Below are 25315 nucleotides of genomic sequence, written 5' to 3'. Positions count from 1 at the left end.
TTTAATCTCAACCCTCAGCCAGCAGAGACAGATGAATCTCTGAGTTTGAGACCAGCCTAGTTTAGAAGTTGAATTTCAGGGTGTACCACAGAGAAATCCTGTCTCAAAAATCAAACAAACAAACAAACAGAAAGTGCTTAATAGATATTTGCTAATGAATGAGTTTCCGTTCATAATAATCTGTTCATATATCAGGTACATGACTGAATTCAGTATGAATATAAAAGGTAATCAACATATTAATCTTTCACAGAGGTCATCAATAAAAGGAATACAAAAGTGTTTCCCAAATTCCCCTCAAAGCATTAAAGTTCCAGCTCTTATCTATCTGAGGAAGAATCATCTTCCCGATGTCCACCCTGTCTACTCATGTATTGCTACTTTGTGCTCATTAAAGGTTTCACATCCTATCCCCTGAGACCAGAGTGCATTCTGTTCTCTCTTTGGAAAGTTTATTTTTTCTTCTTCCTCTTCTTTCTCTCCCCTGGGCCCACCAACTCATCCTTTAAAAGTAACGCGGGTGAAGTCTTCAAGACTTCCCCGAGACTCCTGTTATCTACGGTCTTGCCATGAAAGCATGTAACTCCTTTTCAGGATGCCCACAGGTCTACATTAATCACGGTGCACTTGATCTGGTTTCTTTTGTCTATATGAGTTCTATAAGGTCAGGGACCTATATCTTTTATGATATGTCTTGTATCTGATAAAATACTTATCACATAATTGATATTCAATAAAGACTGATATTTTGGATGAATATTTTTAGTCACTTGTAACCTTTCAGAAATATCATGACCTCTCACTTCTTTGAATCAAGAAAACCTCACTCTTTGAATTTTGTGTTACACTTCAAGGTCTCCCTTCTGAGACCATGGTCTTCATCTAGAGTTTACCACCTTGTCAGAAGGGACATGAAGGTCATGGGCCTAGGTAAAGCTTGCACACGGAACCAGTAAATAAAAACGGCCTTGGCTGAGGAAAGCCTGAGTTGGAACATCTCTCACTGTTTGCTGTTTCTTTAAAAAGAAAAATTATAAACAAGAAAATTGTTAATTCCTTTACCTATAGGCAAGGCTTGTGCCGTGTTCTGCTCAGAAATTTACAAAGTGATTAGTACTTTCCATTATCCATTTTCCTGAACTTCTCGGCACTTCTGTCACTTAGTTGGAGAAAATACAAAAAGAATTGATGAGCCAAAGAGTGAGCGCCCGCACTGAGGAACCTGTGCCAGAGACTGCTGATTGTGTTGGGAATCGATTTTTCAAAGTCAAGGAGCCAGCTTTGATCATATTTCTCTTTAAGTCACCATTAACTTCCCTCGTGGCTGCAGTTCTTAGGTGATCAGTTAGTTACAGCACCTTCCCACGGCTGAAAGCCAATAATGAAGACCATCCAGAGAGGTCTGTGTCAGAATACGACAGGTTCCTTTTACACTGATGTTCCGGGGAAATTGTAGGCTTACTTTTTCTAGTAATTCATTTAATGTAAAAGGGGTTTTCTACTTAAATAATCATAACAAGAACAAAAACTATCCGTGGGCAGGTACTTTCCCCTTTCACATAATTATATGCATGGCTCTTTGCTAATGTGACCAAATGTCACTTTGCCTGTATTTCCTGTCTCTTCTCTTTGTTTTATGTTCACTAAAATGCTTTTAGGATGGAAAAAGGACTGCCCTTAAACAGAAGGAACACGGTAGGCTCAAGTAAAAAGATAAAATCAGACGTTCGCCAAGACTTATCTTCAAAGCACGTAGGATAAAATGTCTGCTAAGAGTAGAAGAGAAGTATTTAATCACCTGGGAATTTAAGTCCATGCCCAGGAGGGAGTGAAGAGGAAAGAACATAGTATTTTTCCAGATTTGCGTGAGGAAATTGAAATCCTAGAAAGGGCTCCTTGAGTTGGCTGGGCAGCAGATCTGCTTGCAGACAGTTTCGGATGGGAGAGTTGGTTTTACTGGGGATCCTTCGTGTTCAAATCTAAAAGCACCCGGTTGATAGGCATTTGCCTGGACATCACATCATCACACGAGGAAGCTGTTTGGACTATGTGCACAGCACACAGCACGCAGATGGAAACACGCAATGACACACCCATTGTCCAGGTTCAGCATGCTCTGAAAAAAAAAATGGTTTCCCCGTGTTTTCCTTACCGCAAACGCTTCAAGTTCTGTTACTATGTCTTGTTCATTACTTTGCAAAGGTTAAACTTCTTTACTCTGTGTGAATAACACAGACATATTTTTAAATCCTTGGCCAAAACGTTCAAACTAGTGAAATACTCCAAAGTTCAGCAATTACTCTGGCGTCCTATGGAAATGCAGTTTCAGCGCCCTTTGAAGATGCTCCCAAACGCTGAAAGGAACAGCAAGTTTTCTAACCTTGCACAGTAAACACTGCATTCTGAGATGAAGCAGACAGACCTCCTCCAACCTGTCCTCCCCACCGAAGCACACAGTATGTTTCTTCTCTAAAGCTGGCCTTCAAATAGAATGTGAAGTATATTTGGTGAAAAAAAAAATAAGAACTAAGAGCGATTGCTAAATTACCCATGTTTTCAAATCACCAAAATCACTAGAAGGAATATTTACTATATTGAAAGGCACATTTGCTTTACAATTTGAAGACGGTGGATGACTACATCATGGCAAGGATATGCATATCACTTTATTTCATTTTGAAAAAACATATGTGTTAATCTTGTTTTCAAAGTCACGTAGCATGTAGATGGCTTATAATAGTGGCCGCAGTGCCCCACTACACCGGCCACCAGCACACTTTCTCATTTGAATTCATCATTTCACAGCCATTCATTCTGAGACATAACTGTGTGATTAAATGTAAGCCCTCATTCTTCATCGACACATCAATTGTAGACATTACACTTGATTCCTAACCTAACCTTTAAGCTAAGGAACACTGTTTCACTTCCATAATACAAATATCTCCCCATGTGAGTAATTGTAATTTTATTTGCTTCATCCATGATTTATCATTTTATGATTACGTAAATATCACTCCAGCAAAAAGTAACATAATATGATTTATGTGTTTCTTTATCCCATGAATTAGGAGTTGCCTCGTTTTTTTCTCTTTGCGCGATTTTTAAATTATATGTTACTAATTCTTTTCCTGCACCAGTTTTATAAAGTGTTCGCAGGCAATAGCTTCACAAATACAAAGCATAATTTGTGTGAAACTCCTTGTCCTTTCTCGCTTAACTCTGACAACCATTATCTTATATCATATTGCTTTTGTTTCATCTCTGAGTTTGAAATTGCTTTAAGAGCTATGTGGTCCCTAGATTTCTGCTGCTTGTTTTCTCGTTTAGTTAACTCTCTCCCATTTATGTGCTTGTAATAAAATTTCATCTTAGTTCACTCTTCTCTCATCTATTTTTTTCCTCATTCCTTATTCATTTATTTTTTAAAAACTCCTTTGATACCATATCACAGGGTTTGGGGAATAAGAAAAGGCATAAGAATGAGCTAATTCACCATGTATTGTTTTAGCAGAGTTAAATGATCAAGGTAATAACCTTCCTGAAGGAGTTACTGAGGTGTTTACAGAAAGAAACCAAATCTTCACCTGACTTTACAAGCAAAATCAAAAACGAAGGTTTTAAATAATCCCTTCCCTAGAAGGAAAAGAGAAAGTGGGGGGTGGGGGTGAGCGGGAGTGGGGTGGGGGTGAGCGAGGGTGGGGTGGGTAAGTGAGGGTCGTGATTACATAATTAAGTATTTGCTACTGTTGCAGAGGACCCTGATTCACTTCAGAGCACGCACATTTTAGCTCACAACTTCCTGTACCTCCAATTTTAGGGCGTCTGGTGCCCTTTTATTACCTCCTTGGCCTTCTGCAAGCCCATGGCACACGTACATTCCCTCAGGCACACACATATACCCGTGATAAAAGCCTTATGTTAATGTCTATTTGTCTAGAGGCTGAACTTTTATTTCGTAGCGCTAAGATCTAGATTTTTGTAGTGAGATTTGAAGATAGGGACTAAAGATGAGTTGGCAATCACTCCAGGGCAATGAGAATCTTAAGTACCAAGCTTAAGAAGATTCTGGAGAGTCAACGTACCGTACTTTACAGGGGAATGGTGGTGGCTCTTTATAGTTACTGTTGTTAGTATAGGAGAGGCGTTCTTTGAAAATGATTTGTACACGTGTGTGGAGAGGCAAGAGTGTGGAGGGAGCGAGGGGGATGGGTGTGCACTGAAGAGCAATGCCTGCAGAAGCGAGAAGTGGGCGGGCCTCTGAAAATCTCTGGAACTGGAGTACTGGAAAGCAGTGAGCTGTCCGGCATGGATGCTGAGGGCTGAACTCCCAATCATTTTTGGCAGCTGAGTCATCTCTCCAGGATCCCCTCACAGCCATCTTTTAAAATGCAGGCTGTAGAAATAACTTTGAAGGGAAAACGTTCACTAAAATTGAAGAGGACAATATGAGTTAGGAAATCGGGTATTATTCAGAAATTGGAAAAAAATCATTTTTAATAGATTTTAGTGTTCAAATCGGTACCTTATCTTGGAAATGCATCTGAATCGATATGTGGGTACTGTCTTCTTGTGTCTAAATTGTTACAGCTGTTTGCATGATCATGCACAGGCTTCCTTTGAGTTCAGACCTCTTAAGAGGCCAAGCTACAAATCCAGGAATCCAACATCTTTCCAGCTTCTCCCACAAGCACTCCCCTGGCTATGCTTGAAGCTAACCCATGATCGATCTACATGTTAACTCCTCCTGTGGTATGTTCTATTTTCTAGAATATTCCTTAGGCAGGTCTCTTGCTTCTAATCTTATTCCCAACAATAATACTTGATGGTGGAGATTGGGGTCTGTGTCCACATCAAAGCAGCACTTCCTAAAGGGATTTCTGGGTTCTTTCTTTATACAATAACCCCACAATCTTTCTTCATTGATATTTGATCATTTCACATCCTTGCTTAAAAGTTCCTCGGGTCTCTTCCTAACCTTAAGGATGAAGTCCAGATTCCTTACTAAGGTTGACTGAGCCAACTGTCCTTGAAATGCCACATCCTCTCCTCTGCCCATTTCTTTCTAGAATCCAAGTTTCACCTTCCACACTTACGTGACTAGGCTACGAGCTTTCATAACTCCGAGCTTTCCACCTGAAACGGTTTCTCTCACAAAACAGCCCCTTGTTTCCCAGGCTAACGTCTGAGCCCAGCTGCCTCCCGTCCTCCAGAGCTCCCCACACTGGTACCCTCTCATTCTGTCACCATATCTTGCTGCAAATCTTAACTGACTTCCACAGACACCGGACTATGCAGGCTTCGAAGGGCTGCTCTTAATTCTGTTGCCATCATTGTATCTCTTTAATGTTATACCATATTCAAAGCTCACTAAATTATATTAGATTAGCTTTAAGTTCATGTGTTCACACATCTCATCATTTAATATCAACACATTCTCCTTGAAAGGCCAACTCAGGAAGACTGTCAAGTGCAAAATTATTCAATATTTAAAAGCTTTTATGGAATATACTGTTTTAGCATTGTATTGACATTGTGGAATACAGTACTTATAAAATGAACGATCTCTCTGTTGATTTATTCACTTTTACCCAAGAATGACACATTAATAGGAAAAACAATAATATGCTAAATATAAGAAGATTCTAGAATAATGAGTAAAGAGTCAAGAAGAGACCTTATAAATATATTATTTATGTAATATCAAAATAGTATGATGATGCCTTAGCATTCTTGTTCTCCAGTCCCTAACCACAATAAATATCAATTTGACATCAAGAGATTAGGTTACTCCGAACCACTTATGAGCACAATTAAGCAAAAGTCAGCAGTAAGGGTAGTTAGCATATCTCTAGAGGCAACCTGTACTCTAGCCATCCCAGGGTGAGCATAGAATCTCCAACTCTCCTTCCTTCATTCCTCCTTTCCTTCTTCCCTTCCTTCCTTCCTTCCTTCCTTCCTTCTTTCCTTTCTTCCTTCCTTCCTTCCTTTCCTCCTTTCTTCCTTCCCTCCTTCCTTCCTTCCTTTCTTCCTTCCTTCCTTTCCTCCTTTCTTCCTTCCCTCCTTCCTTTTTTCCTTCCTTTCTTCTTACCTTCTTTTCTACGTTTCTTTTTTTCTTTCTTTCTTCCTTCCTTGCTGTCATTTTTATTACATTTCTGCCCAAGTCTCTTTGCAGACTAACTCCTAGGCTTTTTTCAGCTTTGCAGACAAGGGAGTTGAACTGTTGAATATGTTGAGACTGTGACTACATCATAAGCTGGTTAGAACTTCGTGGTGTCAGAAACCGAACACGATCTTTCATGAGATCCTGAAGCATTTGCTTAAAAACAGGACTATTTTTACAGGAAGGACTGTTGCAGCAGTTCGGAGTGCTTTCAAATAGTCAGTTCCCTGGATTTTACCTACTAATTACTCAAAGCTGGTGAACAGTTTGCTAGGTCTTATTTAACTACTTAAAGATGAATTTCCTCGTCTTCCATTCCAGTCTGTCTGACAGATCTGGACGCCTCTGCTCCACCAATAACCCAATAACGCAGAGGCAGTCAGTCGTTGTATAAAGGGGTTTCTCTCTATCTTCTATGATGTCCTTACATAGAGATACTGCCCCCTCCAAAAAGGTTGAGTTTCTGCTTGTTCCTTACTTTTCTACCTGTCCATTCCTATGTTCAACCTCCTTTTCTGGCCCAATTAGATGATCAGAGACTGTCTTTCCCCAGCTAGCTCACACTTTGCTCAGGCAGTTCTTTGTTCTGTGTGTGTATATGTGTGAGGCTTACATAAGAACTGTTATACTGTATGACGGTAGCTCCAGAGCAGAGCTCCTGATGCCAAGGGTGGCAATTCTTTCAAGCAAGCAGAGAGAAAGTCAGTGTCTTCCTCACTGGGATGTTCCAATGCCTTTCTAGAAGGCTTGCTAGATATCACTTACAGAACGAATATAAAACTTGAGGCAGTCAGAGGCAAGAGTCTAAAGAACATTACACAGAACTCAATGTTTTAAGTCCTGGATTTTATCCTCAGCCCTCTCTATTTCTAGCTCGAAGAGCTCTGTTTGTCCTGGACTCAAAGTAATTGGCGTTTACATTATCTTAGGGTCCACAGATAAGCATGCATCCTCTTCTGCACTGATACCTGGTAGGTACCTAACTATAATCAGACTACACTCCATCCTGGAGAGTCAGTGCTATTCTCTAATAGCTTAACCTCTCGGGTGTTCTCCTGCCTCCGTCTTTCCTTCCTTCTCCTTGTTCCTTCCTTTCTTATTTCCTTTCTCATACAGGTAATTCTTATAAAACATATTTTCTAGTAGGGAAAAGGCTTTCTGTTGGTTCTCATTTATGGGTAGCTATCTTGATCTCCAGCTCTAATCCTCCAAACAAAGGCTGAATGACAAAGGCACTCTAACGTTGAATTTTGTCGGTTCAAGGAAATCCCTCACTCTACTCAAAAGCATCTCAGTGTGTCTACCCTTCTGTTTCTCCATCTAAAGATCCTGACCAGCATGTTCTAGATATCTTGGTATCCTTTGCTTTTAAAAGATTATTATTTTGACCCACAATTAAGCTTTAAGAACCTCATCATAGTTCCTTCTATTTGCATTCTTTACTTCCCAATGAATTTTGGTACTATACGGTGAGTAAGGAGAAACTGATGCTTAGGATAATCCATAGCACCAAGAGAGTCTGGATGTGGATGTGGTTTGCATCTATTCTAAGCAGAGCACACACGCAGTATTCAGGTCTCCGGAACTTCTTCTCCAGCGCTGGAGGACCAAACCAAAGCCCTGCACCTTTTTTTAAGCAGTAATTAAACTTGTTAAATGAGAGCATAAACAGAAGTCTTCACACAGTTTTAAAAAGACAGATCATTTCAGAAAACAGTACAGTTTCTCGAACCTAATTTTATACTGAAATCAAATACTACTCTAAATTCAGGTATGATTAAATATTTACCTTTCACATTGAGATGATCTGTTTTTATTCTGACTCCAAGCAGGATGATACCAAGGTGCTAGAGAAAGATTCTACAAAACTGTTATCTAAAATCTCTGCTCAAATTAAGTAGCACAGATTAGCAGGGAGGAAAAAAATCTTGATGCATCTGACGACATAACCTGAAAAATAAGCATATGTCGCTTCTGTATAGTTTATCCTGAAGCTTGGTGACAGAGTAGAGTTGTGAGTCACAAAAAGGGGCCTTACGGGGCAGGAGAGATGGATAAAGAGGAGTAAGAACAAAGTTTACGAAGTCCTGTTCCGTCATCAAAGCCAGGAGCGCCCAAACACTTGTGAACATGTTACGAATACATTGTTAACCATCTACTCAGCCCAAGACTGGGACTCTGATATGGCCTTTCGAACTTAAAATTGATAATTTCTATTTTCAACAAGAGTGGCTCCCCTAAAAAGAGTTAACATTAAGAACCATGCTTTTAACACATATATTCTGAAGCTGTCATGGCTGGCACAGAACTGAAGTTCTGAGACTGGCCAACTCATGGTGGAGAGGTTGGAGAACTAGCTAGGAAGAACTTGAAAATTCCAGAGTCCGTCAACATAAAAAAGAAATGCTTTTTGCTTGCTCTGAGAAAGTGCTGCTTGCTTCTGTTTTTTTGCTCAGAGACCCCCAGACCCAAGTGACAACTTCTGGGCCCAGTGTCACGGGAAAGATGAGGGTCAGTCATGTTAGGCGGAAAACTCATGGAAGTGCTGAACAATATCAATGCCTCCCATGTTAAACTTTTTATTACTGTGATAAAAAATACCTTAAAGAAATGGCTCATGGGAGTGAAGACTCATTTCGACTAAAAGGTTCTGAAGATGGGTCTAGGGTCAGTTGGTGCCATCCCTTTTAGTCTGTGGTGAAGCAGAACACCATGGTGGTGAGGGCACAGTAGAGGAGAGCCACCAGCCTCACAGCAAGAGACAGACATTTGTCCAATGTCCTCCAACACCCCTAAATATTCCCAACACCTTCCAATGACGCCATCTAATTACAAGTCCGGTCATGAATCAATCCATTGACTAGGTCAGAACGCTCAGGATCAAATCATCCAGTGATGCCAGGAGGGAGCCAGGCTCTAACAGCAGGAGGCTCTAGGGTGACTAAAGCGTACCATCTCTTGTAGTTATGATAGTCTAGTTCTACACCAAATGCTCGACCGCATCTGCCCATCACCCGTGGCCTATGTCTGTTCTCTGACCTCAGTCTCGTCTGTGTTGGGTCTCCTACTGCCGCCAAACTGGCCTGCCGGAAACGAAGCGCCTGGACCATCACTGCGATGGTGAGAGCTATCTGGGGCTCCGAATTGCCGTGGAAAAATTAACTACAAAAATTGTCAGCAAGACACACAGGGGCGTCGGCTTCAGCCTCTGTCCATGTATGCAGCCTGTGCGCTGGCCATCCCACGATTTCACTTCCCACATTGTGTCTGATCTCTTGGGTCTCCATGACATGGATCTGATTCCATTTTTGACACTCTGTGCACATATTAGTCTGCCCAGTACTTAGATATGCGGAGAACTGTGATTATGCTTTCTGTCCTGTCTGGCTGTTAAGTGCAGTCTCTAGTCTTTTTAATTGTTCTTTCCCACCGTTCCCCTTTCTTGTATCCTTTTTCTCGGCAAAGCTATCATCACATCTTGCATTAGGGAAGTTCCTCATTTTTTCAAATAGTGTCTTCCTGGGTATGGCCTTTTGACTTCTACTCGGGGGGTGAGAGTTCTCTGCGTCCCAGCCCATCACAGGGTCTGTACACAGCCTCCTGGGGATGCAGCCACACCCATTCATTTCCCCATCATCCCTGCTGCTATTGTGCTACAGAACAGTAGAGTAAGTATGGCAGACACTGTTAGCCTGCAAAATGGAATTATTTCCTCTCTAGCCCTTTACTCAAAATGTACTGATATACTTAGCTAGGCGTACTGGTCCACACCTTCAGTGTGAGCATTTGCGAGGCCAAGGCAGGTGGATCTCCGTGGGTGTGAGACCAGAGTGGTCTGCAGAGTGAGCTCCAGGACAGCCAGGGCTACACAGTGAAGCCCCTGTTTCACAATTCAGAACAATTTTCTGTCTGACCCTTGGTCCCGGTCCTCTGAAATTCAGGCGTGTGTATACTATTTTAAAAGCTGCTCTCATTCCAGGTCTACAGCAGGTTTTTCAATTTGGAGACACACTTTTAAATTCTAGAAAACGATTCTTTTCCTTTTCTTTTATTTATCGTTTAACCGTTATGTTAAACGATAAATAAAATTATGAAATTTTATTTACATGTATAGAGTACCATGTGAATTTTTTATGTATTTATTTGTATAATGTTAGAAGCCGGTCAAGTATATTTGTCTTATCAAATATTTATCATCCATATTTATCATTTATTTATCCTGAAAGTATGAAAATACTCTCTTTTGCTTTACTGAAATACACAGCACTTCATTTTTATATTTGGTCCCCTCATATAAAAGGGGACCTTCTTTCTTCCAACTGTAACTAAGTACCCTGTGGCCATCCCTTTGCGTTCCTCCCTTCCCCTTTTGCTTCCCCCACCCTTTGGTGAGGACCATTTAGTCTTAACTCTTATGAAACTATTTTTCAAAATCCACACTAAAGTTAGAGTATGCAGGATCCATCTTCTTGTTTCTCTTAGCCTACCGATCTCTGGTCCCATTCACACTGTTGCAAGTGACGAGATGCCATATTTTTGTGGTCCAATAGCATTCTCTGTGTATATGGAAGGCATTTTCTTTATATAATCATTAGCGGATAGACATTTAGATAGATTCTATTGGGAGGAGGCTGTGAATCCTCCTTCAATAACCTGCGAGTTCCAATGTCTCTTCAACATAGTGTTGTTTTCATTTCCCGTGAGTTTAAACCTAGCTGTTGGATTGATGGATGGAGTGGTAGTTCAGTTTAATGATCGAGGAATCTCTGTGTATACAGTTTCCACAATGTCTGTCCTAATGTACAGCACACTCACAGACTGTAGGTTTTTATCTCCTGCACTTGCTCACGACCGTTTCTCGTCTTCCGTCTTGTGCGTCTTCCGTCTTGTGAGTAACTGCTGTTCTATCAGGATGCGACAGCATGTCTCTCTAGTTTTGACATGCATTTTCTTGACAATTTTTGGTGTTCAACATTTTCACATACCTATTAGCCACTTGTCTGTCTCCTTTTAAACAGGATATCATCATTAATATAATTTGCTAAAAGGTTCTCATGTATGCTGATGTATGCATACTATGCATACTAATAGCTCCGGATACTAATTCCTTATTAGATGTGCATTTTGCAAGTATTTTCACCCATTGAGTAGGCTATTGCCTCATCTGTTGATTTTTTTTCTTTCCTTCTCTGCATGGGAGATTTTCAACTGTAAGTTCCTCATTAATATTTCTTTGCAAACGTCTTCTCCATATGGTCTTACCAGAATGACTCTTTATTGTCTGTCTTTCCTCTGCTTCCCCTCTCCTTTGCTCCTTCACTCCCTCCAATCACCTGTCACCGGACTCCTCAATTCAAAGTATTTAAAGGGAACACACCACACTCTTTCTCTCCAAGAGGCATTTCTTTGGATATGCTCTGTTTTGTTTGTTTTATTTTTAGTGTTAGTAATACCTTGATCTGGTGACATTCTCCTGGCCCATTTTTCTCTTGTTCTTTCCTTTTATGCTTTTGGCCTTTCTAAAAAGAAGCCTAATGCTTTGAGGCTTGTTGACATTCAGGAATGAGGCAATAAGGAAACCAACAGTGATCTCTAAATCCACACAACAGCTTCAGTTTCATGGGAAGCAGTCGGAGAGCCTGACTTAATTTTTCAGGTCCCAAATGCTTCAGTTAGAAAGGGCTGACCCGTGATCCGCAGCCTGGATTGCTGTCCCAATTCTCACCAGGGAGGACAGTTCATGTGTTGTTTGGCTAGAGGCCGCTTGGATGTTAGGGCTAGGCTATTCCGTTCATAAATCTTCTTGACCTCATTTGCTTAGTCTTTTCTGGGTCTTGAGTTTCTCTCAAGTTCTGTGGAGTATAGGATACCACCCGCTCCGATTCGGGCGTAATCCTCTCCGACGTCCTACGTCTGTCCCTGTAAGTGACTACACTAGCTATTACCCCAGGCTTCATTTCTCCTAGAATTTTAATTTGCCTTATGCATTTTTGTTCTCTGTCGTGTGTGTGTGTTTGGGGGTTTATGTGCTCAGAACATCTGTTAGCTAATGTCAACATTGTATGTCTTCCTCTATTGTTTTCCACTCTTTTTTTTAAAGGTAAAAGTCTCTCATTAACCTTGAACTTGATATTTTGGTTAGGCTTGATAGTCACCAGTTCACACAATTCACCCATCTCTGTCACCCCCGTCGCTTAGGTGGGACACCCCTGGCTTTTGTGTGGGCGCTGGAGACTTGAAATGATGTCTTCATGCAAATGCAGCAAGCGCTTTAGCCAGATCCATCTTTGTAGCCTTACACTTTCCTCTCATTACTGATGTCAGCTAAAACCTTTAAAAGTCCTCTGCAGAGGATTAGGACATATCTCGTTTCATAGAGTGCTCACCTTTCGTTCACAAGACCCTGAATTAGATCCTTCCTCTGTTCAGCACTGGAGTTTCAGCACTAGTAAGGGGAGGCAGGAGGATCAGAAGTTCAAGGTCACTCTCTGCTACACAGGGAGCAAGAAGCCAGCCTCAGTAAGAAAGAAGAGAGAAGAGATGAATCACTGTATTCAATATTCCTTTATGGGATAGAGCTGCTATCTCTATAGCTACTGTTCTCTAGCTCTGAGAGCGTCTTCCAAAAAACTCCCTACTGATTTTAGCCATGTGACTCAGTACCTTTTTCAGTGGGGCAGCTAACATCCTGCTGCTTCGGTGATCTGGGCAGGAGTGGGAGGAATCAACTTCCTCCTCCCCAGAATTCTCCTGCTCTCTTTGCATCATTTCCACTTCCTGTCTGTTTTTCCCACCTACACCTCCTGCCTGGCCAATCAGCGTTTATTTAAAACATGATTGACAGAATACAGACAATTCTCCCACACCACCCTACAGATTGTTTCAAGGCAAAGGGGCTTTCATCTTTTGTGGTCATTTTCTATCTCTTTCTCTTCATATCCCAGCTCGTTTTAAATCCCCCATCCATTTGGAGAATAGGCACAGGAAATGTTCTCTAAAACACTTGTTGAAAAACAAATAAATGAATAGAGAGAACCAGCAATAAGAATACTCTTTGAAAAAAGGCAGACTGCTATTTGGTTAGACTTTTGCAAGATAAATACTCCTTATCCCCAGCTTTCCCCCAGAGACACAAACAATCCCAAGACCCCGCTAATTTTCCTACCTTTGAAGCAACTCTAGGGAAAGACAAGTAAATTGCATTGCCCCTAAAGGGCACAGGAAGGCTTTTCTTTATTTGCTGTGGTTAATGGATAGTGGACTCCATCACCATGACATATCTCCTATGGGTTAATACCAAGGAGATCAATACAAAATGTATTTTCTAATGGAAAACGTAAATGACTTGGTGGTGTTCCTGTGGTTTCTGGGGTGATGATACCCTCAGTTGAAACCATTTGCCCTGTCAGAATTACCAAGAGATGTCAAACATCAGAAGTAGAAAAGACTTTAAGTTGAGTGGAAATCATGTATCATCACCCCTTTGAAGGCCTTGTGCACATCGAGGAGAGAAGTCGTGGAGTTTGTTATGACTCCCACTGCTAGAGTTACAAGACCTTGATGAGACCTCTTACGTGGTTCCAGAATCCCGCTGCTCTCCTGCCCAGCGTTACTGCAAAGGTCCTCTCCAGATATGGAGACAACAGAATTGGAATTCAGGAGCCTTTCCTTCCTTAGTGACTTCCTGCATGGCTGAATCTTCAAATTACTATGCTAAACCCATCAAGTAATTCACAGAAGTGATAAATTTACAGGCACAACATTCTTCCCGCAAATCTTCTCTCTTCTGCCTCTCCCTAAGAAAGAGAAATATAATTTCAACTTTGTCTTCTCTCTTCAAATTGTTTATCATTGCTTTAGGGTACACAAGTGAATGTGTTTTATTGCTGATCTCAATTTATGCTCTTTCCCAAGCTGCAATTCCATAGCAGTTTGTCAATATTATCTTTCCAAAAGGAAACAAGCGAACTGCCAGGATGCATTTTTAATGGCCTCCTGGTGGTAATTAAAATGTCATTTATGAAATAATAGCCCGTTTGTTTTACCTGAGATGTGAAGTAATTGCTCAGTTTTACTTAGGTGGCATTGCTCTTTCCATACTGAAGACCTGTGCTTAAAGTAACAGAAGAATTATGTATATACTAAGGTGTACTGAAAACACACACACACACACACACACACACACACACACGCTTCTGCCAACATGCCTTCATATATGAAGCGTTCACTCATGGTACAGTTTAGATCACACCTAATGGCTTTTGGTTCCCAATTCTCCCCAGTTCACCTCCCAAACAAGAAATTTGATTCAACAAAGCATTTTAATGTGACCATTGGGGTGGGGGCATCTCTCACTTCAGTTGTAAAGAGTGGGTGTTGCTGTTGTTGGTTTTCGTTTTAGTGTTCATTTTGAGATGAAATGCAGCCTTTGAGAGTTAAGTGGACAGACTGGAGATTGACCGCTTGTCAATCATTAGCATTCTGTACAGGATGCTCAGCAACTCTGGGCTCTGCTCATCCTATATAAGATACAGATAGAAGCGCTTTCTCCTCAGGGGCTCTCGAGAGTTACCTCACACCAAAAGCTTAGATAATAATCACTGCATTAGTGGCAAACACCATACCGGTAAGATTTATCTAGTGCATTTTTAAGGGTCTTCTTCAACACACTTTAGTGAATATTGAACATTATCAAGGAACAGATGTAGCAAGTAGCTTAGGAGTCTGGGGAAAACAGTAGCAATTCATTTTGGAGAGAAAACACGTGAGAATTCTGCAGGATAAAGCACAGGTGTGATCTGGGAACGAGATCCTCCCTGTGCTAAGGAAGCTCAATGATTCTATTTCTTCAGCATCCTGATGATTCTCAATTCACAGCCCTCTCTTGGCCTCCCTGTATTTAGTTGTAAAGCAGGGGTGTTATACTAAGTGGACTGAGAGATGCTCTTCCGGAAACATCTGAGCCCATGGATGTGGATCTTGGCCAAAGGTCAGAGAGTTCAGGCCTATTTTTGCTCCTTCAAGGTTATTGACAGGAGGTTTGACCCAGGATGTGGATCCTAACAGGAGGTTTTGACCTCGGGTGTGGTTATTTGCTGCTTTGGGTATTTGAGAAGATGATCACTTTGTTTGCTCCTTGCATTTTGGTAAAAAGGTCTTGCCCCTTCTCTTTGGAATGGGGTATATAAAGCCTGTGAAAAAATAAATGGAGGCAGATTCAGTATTCGCTGGAATGCCCTCCCAATTCTATCCTGTGTCTCTTTTGTGGCTGTTTTTCTAATTCATATGCCCCTGCCCTGAAACATATAAACCCCTCGAGGCTGCACCCTGACAAGGAAGTCTGCCTTTTTAACCAGTTGTTTCTAAGTCAAGTCTCATTTTGAGTGTGTATGAAAAGTTGGCCACTTAGAAAAATATGACAAGTAGAAAGTGCTTAATTATAACAAACACTTCGTGTCCACTGTGAAGTGTAATTGAGAGTGTCCAAAGTCAGTTTTAGCTGGATATGTGTAGTGAGGAGCTGCGAGCAGGCCTGCTTTTCTTCCCGTACAGTTCCCGCATGGCTAGCTTAGCCAATGAGAATAACACATAGAAGGCCCATCTACATCAGATATGCACTTCAGTTGTAGAGAATTGCTGACCATGTGCAAGGCCCGAGTGTCTCAAAGTCAAGTTTAGCCACAGGCAGCAACCATATCTCTGTTTCACCTCAACGTTCTCAACTCAGCTCCCTTCAGCCTCACAGGCTCTAAGTTCCGCTTGTACATACACCCTCCACCTCTGCCTCCCGCTGAGACACCCCCTCCACTGCGCAGGCATTGGCTCCCAGGAACCATGTAATTTTCACTCAAGGGATTTTTGATGTTATTAATTAAATTAAATTCTTGTAGGAGAAGCCCATACATATGAATAATAATTCATAATTCTAAAGGAAGCGTTCAGTTTTCCTATGCCAATGAAAATGAAAAGAGGGGAAATATGATAATTGAAATGCATGCTCCTCGATAATCGTGGCATAAGAAAGGTGATAATTAGAGTGCAGGGTGTGGAGAGAAAAGAACCAACATTGAAGCGTCTATTCCTAGAGGCCAATGCGCCTAGATGTTGCTCAGGGATTTTATTTCATTAGTAGATGATAATCATTATATTCCCTACTTTTTTCGAGAAAATATATTTTTTTCTTTTAAGATTCCTCACTGGAGTCTCAAACAGTGCATAAATACTGAAACATGAAGCTATGGAATTATCAGAGGAAGTTCTTTATGCTTTTTGGAGGTCTTCACAAAACACAGCTTATGTTTGATTTAATTCTGTTTTATTTGTCTTCAACAGATATAATTTAAAAATAACATTTCATATACAAATTTATACTTTTGCTTACCAATAATATTATAAACCCTAGAACTTGATAAGAGAGGTCACGGGGCAGACAAGCTCTTCTCACCTCCTCAGCTTCCACTTTTATTCACTCTGTGTGTGTGTACGTGTGTGTGCATGTGTCTGTGTGTGTACATGTGTGTGCATGTGTCTGTGTGTGTACATGTGTGTGCATGTGTCTTTGTGTGTACATGTATGTGCCTGTGTCTGTGTACATGTACGCGTCTCTCTCTCTCTCTCTCTCTCTGTGTTATAACATTTAACATTTTAGTAATTTGTAAGTGTGAATTTTCTTCCATTGTTGTATAATCATTACTGCCTTCCATTCCCAGAGCCATCTCTTAGAACAATTACTTTGAATGTAGCATATTCTGGTTTGAAGTTTGGAGAGGCATCTTTGATGCTACCACCAGATGTTTGTTTCCGCCTACAGCTGAGACCTGGATATGATGCAGAGATGGTGCCTTGCCCTAACATATAAACAAACAGCTGGGGTTTATCTGCTGTTGAGTCTGGCCAGCAGAGCTTGGGATCAACCTGAGCGTCCTGCTATAAACCTGCTGTAGCACGGAAACCTCACAAAGCCCAGGGAAACACGCAGCATTATATCTAAAGATTAGGGAACCGGGTAGCTGAGTATTTGCCGTTCAAACAACTATGCTGCTAATATTAAACATGAAAACATGTAGGTGGTAGCAGATCAAGATCTGAGCCAACACCAGCCCTTGTACCTGAATACTCCTTGCCTCACATCCTGAGCTCAGTGCAGAACTCAGTGACAGTCACCTGCATTAATCACCCAGCGTAGTAGCAGAACATCTAGGCTGTTGCTCTCAGTGACCCCAAACGGAAGCTCCTTGTGTCTATCCTGCATTTTTCCTTCATTGCCCATGTGTCCTATGAGCTGTGTGATTATGCCCCACAAAGAGCTTTGAGGAACTACAACGTATTGTGGCAAACAGTCTCTTCCCTTTCTGGGTGCTCACCGGAAGACGCCTACCTAAGTCTGCTTGCTTCATGTCCCTGTCTTAAGGTTGACTCCTGCCCTAGTTAAAAGTTTCTCCTCAAAGAAGCCGAGTGGTCTCAGGAGTAGATGACTGCAAAGTCTCTCCACTGATCTGGGTCAGTGATGCTCAAGGACTGTTGATTATTATGTTTTGTTTTGCTGTTTTCCCATCACGCCCAGATTATGTAAGCTTCCTATTGTTGAGCTGTGCTTAGTGACCTCTGCTATTTAGTAAGACTTGTACGATTTATTCTGTAAGGGCATTTGGGCCCAGTGCAGAATTGCAATTGTCTCCACGTGGCTTCCACCGAATTCTCCATCATAAGGACTCAACTACCACAGACAAGAGAAAGGAAACTCACCTTTATGCCGACACATTTGTTCCTGTCAGGACATGACCATTTGCTACAGTGCTGTCTGGGACAGTAGTGATTCTAATTATAAACGTATCAAGGACAGGTCTTCATTTGAAACTTCCCCCAAGGCTGTAGGCTGGGAATTTTAGACTGTGGGCTGCTCTTTCCAGCATGCACCATCGATCTAGCCTTGCCTTCCTCCTCTGTGTCAAAGACTTTCACAGAGATGTGTTCGCCGTTCATTTGGGGAAGAGTTTCGATTTTTAAGGAGTGGTAGAGAAAGTTATGTTTACCCATAAAGGCTGAGTCTTATTTTTGTATATTATTTTATAAAGTATTTCAGTAAGTTATTTCAAAGTGAGCTATTAATAAATATTCCCTATTCATTTCTGTGTTCATGCCTCTTACTTAATGACTTGAGAGCCAACTGGCATTTCCTTGGAGTTTCTACTTACACTAAGAGAACCTCAGAATTTTAAATCCAGGAAATGTGAATAGAAACTAACTCGGATAGTTTCTTGCAGACACTAACAAGCAAGGAGCTGGGTCTGGGTGTGTGTTTGTAATTCCAGATGTTGAAGGCTGAGACAGGAGAACCATGAGGTTATGGACAACCTCTGCTGTAGAGCAACTTGGAATCCATCCTGGCTATATAAGACTTTGTCTCAAAAACAAAGCAAACAAACACAAACGGCTAGGAATGTAAGTGAAACTAGGTGTGTTAATTTATGTTGTTAGTGCAAAAAAAGAATACCTGGAGTAAACTGTGTAAGGAAGGAGGTATATAATATAGTTTGTAATTCCGGAGGTTTTAGTACCCCATGATAGAGATGGCGAAGTGTGAAGCAAGGTTGCTCACCTAGTGAATGTGGGAGAGAAAAAGTGTGCGTGGATAAGAATGAGAATATGGATGGATGGATGGATGGATGGATGGGTGGATGGATGGATGGATAGATGGATGGAGTAGATGGAGGGATGGATGGATAGATGGATGGAGTAGATGGATGGATGATGGATGGAGTAGATGGAGGGATGGATGGATGGATGGTTGGGGTGGATGGATGGATGATGGATGGATGGATGGTTGGGGTGGATGGATGGATAGATGGATGGGTGAATGGAGGGATGGGATGGAGGGATGGGATGGAGGGATAGATGATGGATGGATGGATGGATGGATGGATGGATGGATGGATGGATGGATGATGGATAGATGGATGGGATAGATGGATAGATGGGTGATGGATGGATGGATGGAGGGAGGGAGGGATGGATGGATGGGAGGGAAGGATGGGATAGAGGGATAGATGATGGATGTATGGGATGGATGGATGGGATGGAGGGATGGATGGACAAACAAATGAGTGAACTGTGCCTGCACTGATAACCTTCTTTGGAAAACCAACAAACACCCAGAGCTGTGCCTTAACAGTGTCTTATTCAATCAAATTGAAAAGGAAGATTAGGCATCACTCCTTGGCATATTGAAGACCGAATAAGCTATTGTCAGGGCCACATTCAGAAAAATCAATCTTTCTGATTTTCCTACCAACAGTCACTATTATTGTGGCTTTTACCACAATGCTAGTCACTATGACAAATACATCTTAAGAATTCAGTGCTCAGTAAATGTTAACCCAGTAACCATCTAACTTCTGCTGAAGCAACAACACAATGCATGTCGCTATCTCCCAAGAGATCACTTGGGTACCAGATGTCACCCACACTGCGCCATTGTCATTGTCACCCTGGGGATCCCAGTGCCAAGAAACTGGGACAGGATAGCTTATGACATATGACATTAAAAGTGGTACTAGTGGTATTAGCATGTACCACTTGTCTGTGCTGTTCCCCTTCTACACTCTGGATGTCACAGTTCCCTTCACTTTATACTGCACAGTCACTTTACAGATCCAGAATAATACACTTCTATTAGTGTGGAGGACAGGACAGTGTGGAACCCCCAGTATTCCTTTGTTTCCTTATTTTCTAGTTATCTTAAACATCCTGTGCCCCTAAGGCGGAAGGCTTGCTGTGGGTGGTTGCTTGTGTGCTAATGTTAAAAAGTGGTGTATTCTGCTAAAACTGTTAGGAAATCATTACTCTTGGACCTGATAAGGTTCAGAGCACACTCCTCAGAAATACAAATGCTTAGTATTTAATAAAAGAGCACAGACATGGAAGAGTGACTCCCCTGCCCTTTCTCTCCTAAAGCAAGAAGTCCTAAAACCTAGAAACGATCTTGTGATCTTCACCTGGAATAATTCTAAGACTCTCGTGTGACACGTGCATGACATGAACTCAGAAGGACAGGATGCACTGATCTCTAAAGACACAGGAGTGCAGAGTGTGAACAACCAAGTCTCATGAGCCTCTGTCTCAGTTAAACCCTGCCCTTGCATCCAATGACACTTCTGCCCACTTCTTTCCTCATCAATATAAAAGTAATGTGTCTCTGGCTACTTGGTCCCATTTCCACATGCAGGCTCTTATGCCACCTAAATATATGTTTATTTTTACATGCTTATCATATTACATTACATGTTTATAAAACATTTTTATTTTAATTTATTGTCTAAAAAACCAATCTTTTTCATTTTACATACCAATCCCAGTACCCTTTCCCTCCCCTCCTCCCATTTTCTTCTACCTATCCCTTATCCCCTATCTACTACACAGAGCAGGTAAGGCACATTGCTTTGGGGAAGGTCCAAGGCCCTCCCTACTATATCCATGCTGAGCATGGTATCCATCCAAAGAGAATAGGTTCCCTAAGAGCCAGTACCAGCAGTAGGGATAAATCTTGATGCCACTGCCAGTGGCCCCACAGTCTGCCCCAGCCATACAACTGTCAACCACATTCAAAGGGTCTACTTTAGACCTATGCTAGTTTCGTCCTTGTTTAGCGAGAGTTGGTGAGCTCCTATTAGCTCAGATAGACTGTTTCTGTGGGTGAACCCATCATGGTCTTGACCTCTTTGCTCATGTTCTCCTTCCTCCCACTCTTCAACTGTACTTTGGGAACTCAACCCAGTGCTCCAATGCAAGTCTCTGCCTTTGTTTCCATCAGCTGCTGGACAAAGGTTCTATAGTGACATTTAAGTTATTTTCCGTCTGACTACAAGGCAAGGACAGTTTGGGCACCCTCTCCTCTATTGCTTGGGGTCTTAACTGGAGTCAACCCTTGTGAATTCTTAGGAATTTCTCTAGTGTCAGGTTTCCTACTAGTCCCATAATGGCTTCCTCAATGAAAATATCTCTTTCCTTGCGCTCATCTCTGTCCTTCCTCCATCTTGACTATCTTGTTCTCTCCAGTTCCCCCCTCCATCTTCTTATCCCTCTACCCTCCCTTCCTCCTGCACCCTGATGCTCCCAATTTTGTCAGGTAATCTTTTCTATTTCCCATTTCCACGCGGATCTATATATGTTTTTCTTAGGGTCCACCTTGATACTTTGGTTCTCTAGGGTCATGAACTATAGGCTTGTTACCCTTTGCTTTACAGTTGGTATCCATTTACAGGTGAGTACATGCCATGCTCAGCTTTCTGGGTCTGGGTTACCTCACCCAGGATGTTTTTTCTAGTTCCATCCATTTGTATGCAAATTTCAAGACGCCATTGTTTCTTACTGCTGAGTAATACTCCAATGTATAAATGCGCCACATTTTCTTTATCCATTCTTCGGCTGAGGGGCATCTAGGTTGTTTCCAGTTTCTGGCTATCACAAATAGTGTTATTGTGAACATAGTCAAACAGATGTCCTTGTGGTATGATTGAGCATTTTTTGCATATATACCCAAGAGTGGTATTGCTGGGTCCTGAGGTAAATTGATCCCCAATTTTCTGAGAAACCGCCATACTGATTTCCAGAGTGGTTGTACAAGTTTACATTCCCACCAGCAATGGAGGAGTGTTCCCCATACTCCACATCCTCTCCAGCATAAGCTATCATTGATGCTTTTGATCTTAGCCATTCTGACAGGTATAAGATGGTATCTCAGAGTCGTTTTGATTTGCAGTTTCCTGATGGCTAAGGATGTTGAACATTTCCTTAAGTGTCTTTCAGCCATTTGAGATTCTCCTATTGAGAATTCTCTGTTTAGTTCTGTACCCCATTTTTTAATTGGATTATTTGGAATTTTGATGTCTAATTTCTTGAGATCCTTATATATTTTGGAGATCAGTTGTCTGTCTGATATGGAGTTGGTGAAGATCTTTTCCCATTCTGTAGGTTGCCTTTTTGTCTTATTGACTGTGTTCTTTGCTTTACAGAAGCTTCTCAGTTTCAGGAGGTCCCAATTATTTATTGTTGCTCTCAGTATCTGTGCTGCTGGTGTTATATTTAGGAAGTAGTCTCCTGTGTTCATGCATTGAAGGCTATAATATTTTTAAGTTATATTGAATAGGCTGACTAAGGATAAAGCTACATCTTTACAGGAAGATCCTCAAGAAAGCATACAAAGATAACAGCACCAGTGAGAAAGTAATATTAAGTAGCCCTTGGTGAGCTCTAGGGAAAGCGTTTGTTCTGTTAGTCTACTTTTGTTATAGAGAACTCCTGTTGAATCTCCATGTAAATATTGAGAAAAGTCTTTATCCCTGTTATAATGAGTCTGTGACTTTTCTCTTGAGCAGCAGCCTGGGAATGGTCTTCCTCCTGAAGAACTAATCTTGCTCCCATGCTCTCTATTGCTTCCGGCCACGCTCGCATGCCTCTACCACCTTTTGGCATTAGATAACGAGAAAACACGTGTGATTAGGCGATGACAGTGATGACAGTGTGTGTCTCTGTTTCTGTGTCTGTGTGTTTCTGTGAGAGTGTGTTGTGTGCCTATGTGTGTCTGTGTATGTGTCTGTGTGAGTCGATGTGTGTGTGTCTGTGTATCTGTCTGTTTGTGAGTATGTCTATGTGTGTCTCTGTGTCTGTGTGTGTCGATGTGTGTGTGTCTGTGTGTACATGTCTGTGTGTGTTGATGTGTATATGTCTGTGTGTCTCTGTATGTTGATGTGCATATGTCTGTGTGTCTGTGCCTGTGTGTCTGTGTATATGTCTGTGTGTGAATGTGTCTATCTGTGTCTGTGTGTCTCTGTCTATGTATGTCTATGTCTGTGTGTGTCAATGTGTATATGTCTATGTGTGTCTGTGTATTTGTGTGTGTCAATGTGTCTGTGTCTCTGTGTTAATGTGTATGTGACTGCGTATATCTGTGTCTGTGTGTATATGTGTCTGTATGTGTATGTGTCTATATGTGTATGTGTATGTCTGTGCCTAGGTGTGTCTATGTATGTGTCTGTGCGTCTATGAGTCTGTGCCTGAGTGGGTGTGTCTGTGTATATGTCTGTGTGTGTCTATGTGTCTGTGCCTGGGTGTGTCTATGTATGTGTCTGTGTGTGTCCATGTGTCTGTACCTAGGTGTGTCTGTGTGTGTCGCTGTGTATGTGTGTTCCTGATGGCATCAGCAGAAGCTTTGGCATTAGAAAGAACATGGCGAGAAGTTATGTCTTTGTTCTCTGTGCTGCAGACACGGGAGGTAGTTTTTTGGGAAGAGCTGTAGAGTTCCTGGCACTCCCCACTGGTCCACTGTGGGGGTCACATATTCTCCAAGTAAATACCTGCCTAGATCTCACATTCGTTAATGTCAACTTTTTAATGTCTGTTTCTAGCTCTGCACTTCTTTTGAGGATTTTGTTGTTAAAGGTGTTGCTAGAATTCTGTATTCCTAGTTACCCACTAATATAATTAAAATAGTGTAATTGATAACTAGGTTCCTTATCAACTGATTAGAAATCTTAATGGCATGAGGAGTGACATGTCGTTTTCACTCATGGTCTCATTCCTTGCTGGGGAAGGCTAAGGGCATTAGACGTGTGTCTACTCAGTAGATGTGGATAGGTCAGACTTACGTGTTTTAAGTTAAAAGAATTTCAAAACAACATAGAGTAACATGGCTAATATTTTCCCTATTCAGATGCTTGCTAGAAACTGATTCAAAAGAAAATTTTTGTGGCCATTGTATCCTAAATCAACTATTTTAGCGGCATTTTTCTCCTGAGGATTCTTACAGAATACTTCAAGATCCGTCTCCTAAAGTAGTTCAAGTTTCTCTTACTAGGCTACACAGTAGATATCCAGGCCATGGGCATTTCTGCAAGAGGTGGCTTTGACTTTCAGTTTCTATGGTGTCATCCACAAAGGACAATAACTTTGGGGACATTGTGGAAAGGCACAAAGAGTAATAAATTGTGGGAAGGAAAATAAGTTCCCGCTAAAGCTAGTTGGTGAAGCCTAGTGATTCCTCTGGCACCATCTTCAGGCCTAGAAAGGCTGACGCTTGTGTTTGGTATTTAGCCTTTGTTCCTGGCTGGAAGACAAAGCGTGCCACATTTTATCTTTGCAAATCTGTGTCTTCCTTTGCGGCAAATAGAGGGAGGCCAAAGATTTCATATACATGCTGCTTCTTTTCTTTCTTTGGCCTAGCTATCTCTCTTCTTTTAGGAAGGCATACCTGGTTTCCCACACTATTAGTTCACGTGAGTATCTTGCCATCCTTTCTTGCATTCAGTGTGTACTGGACAACTTTTGTTGTGTTAGCCACTACAGATATGACTGGGAACATAGCTGTGACTCTGATCAGTACTGGTGATTTTGTACAGTTTCTAGTCTAGAACAAAGAATGACTGATCCTGAGAAAAGTTCCTGAATGCCTTTAGCCATGGAGTTGAGACTGGTCAGGAGACTTGGAGTGGAAGCCTAGTAAGGATGCTCCAGTCTGCAGGACCTGGATAAAGACCAAAGACCCTGAGGAGAAGCCTCCTGGGAACCAAGTAAGAAGTCTCCTCGGAGAGGAAGGCTTGGTGGGAAGGGAGAGGTTTCTTGGGAATACTGGGACATCCTGCTTTGTTAAGACTTCAGGCCCACAGGGAGAGAGAGCCTTCCTTCCCAGGGAGAGCCTAAACAGTGGCTAATAATCTGATTAGCATTTCAAATAGAAGAATAAAAGGTGCAAGTATCCCATTGCCCTCCAAAGATGTGACAGCGACATGGATCCCATTCAGCCTCCCCTGAGAAGCCCTTTCTTCTTCCTTTTCCCTCTTCCTTTGTCCTCTTCTTCTGCAAGTGTGTAAATCATGTTTCCCTCCTAGCTTCCTCAGCATTTTAAATTTACCTTTTGTTGTTTTTTAAAGGTTTCTCCCTTTTTCATTTATAATCTTTTGCCACCTTCTGCTGAACATTCTCATTATATTTACATGGCTCTGTATGGGTTTCCATTTGTAACGTATATGTATTTTATCTTTATTATATACAATTTCCATTTCATGACACAATCTCTCAAAAGCCAAACCAAACCACCAAAACAGAATCCTCCTTCCTTCCATATGATCTTTTCTTCTTAAGGTATTTTGTCTTGGTGTT

The 25315-nt window shown here is 41.6% G+C and overlaps 1 protein-coding gene across 8 annotated transcripts in view; it reads left to right on the top strand.

Annotated features, from left to right (window-relative positions):
* The window catches only part of Magi2 (membrane associated guanylate kinase, WW and PDZ domain containing 2), a 1336576-nt gene that overhangs the window by 766827 nt on the left and 544434 nt on the right, over positions 1-25315 (top strand). The window lies entirely within an intron of this gene.

The sequence above is a fragment of the Myodes glareolus genome, chromosome 27 (genome assembly GCF_982192425.1).
Source record: "Myodes glareolus chromosome 27, mMyoGla1.1, whole genome shotgun sequence".
NCBI lineage: Eukaryota > Metazoa > Chordata > Mammalia > Rodentia > Cricetidae > Myodes > Myodes glareolus.
This window is presented reverse-complemented; position numbering and strand designations above follow the sequence as displayed.